General features: G+C 44.6%; 1 pseudogene; it reads left to right on the top strand.

The window, feature by feature from the left end:
• Positions 1–1,013, top strand: part of LOC102493620 (AP-2 complex subunit beta pseudogene) — a 2,410-nt pseudogene extending 1,397 nt beyond the window's left edge.
• The last annotated feature ends 5 nt before the right edge of the window (positions 1,014–1,018 follow it).

Raw genomic sequence — 1,018 nt, 5'->3', positions numbered from 1 at the left:
AGCATATTTTGGAAGGGGATGAAATTAATTGTAGCTCTTTCTAGGCATGTGAGATTATAAGAATAGTGAGGATAGAGAAATGGTGCAGTAGGACTGTAGAAAGTTTCGGGTTTTGGAATCGTGAGGGGCAGGAAACCATTACACCACCACCCAGGCTGAGCTCTCTGGCTACTGTTGCCACCCCCGCCCTAGCCTCCGGTGCACATTAAAGATCCACAATCAGGACTGACTCCAAGTACTTCACAACCAATAAAAAAGGAGAAATTTTTTAATTAAAAGCTGAACTCAACAATGAAAAGAAAGAAAAGAGGAAGGAGGCTGTGAAGAAAGTGATTGCTGCTATGACTGTGGGTAAGGATGTTAGCTCTCTTTATCCAGATGTAGTGAATTGTATGCAGACTGACAACCTAGAGCTGAAGAAACCTGTGTATTTGTATTTGATGAATTACGCCAAGAGTCAGCCAAACATGGCCATCATGGCTGTCAACAGCTTCGTGAAGGACTGTGAAGATCCCAATCCCTTGATTTGGGCCTTGGCAGTCAGAACCATGGGATACATACGAGTGGACAAGATTACAGAATAGCTCTGTGAGCCCCTCCTCAAGTGCTTGAAGGATGAAGATCCCTACGTTCAGAAAACAGCAGCAGTCTGTGTAGCCAAACTCCATGATATAAATGCCCAAATGGTGGAAGATCAAGGATTTCTGGATTCTCTGTGGGATCTCATAGCAGATTCAAATCCAATGGTGGTGGCTAATGCTGTGGCAGCGTTGTCTGAAATCAGTGAGTCTCACCCAAACAGCAACTTACTTGATCTGAATCCTCAGAATATTAATAAGCTGCTGACAGCTCTAAATGAATGCACCGAATGGGGCCAGATTTTCATCCTGGACTGCCTATCTAACTACAACCCTAAAGATGATCGGGAGGCTCAGAGCATCTGTGAGAGAGTAACTCCCCGGCTATCCCATGCCAACTCAGCAGTGGTGCTTTCAGCTGTGAAAGTCCTCATGAAATT

This window comes from Tupaia chinensis, unplaced genomic scaffold, assembly GCF_000334495.1.
Source record: "Tupaia chinensis unplaced genomic scaffold, TupChi_1.0 Scaffold139852_1, whole genome shotgun sequence".
Taxonomy (NCBI): Eukaryota; Metazoa; Chordata; class Mammalia; order Scandentia; family Tupaiidae; genus Tupaia; species Tupaia belangeri.
Note: the sequence above shows the minus strand (reverse complement) of the source record. Positions and strands in the feature narration are given on the sequence as shown.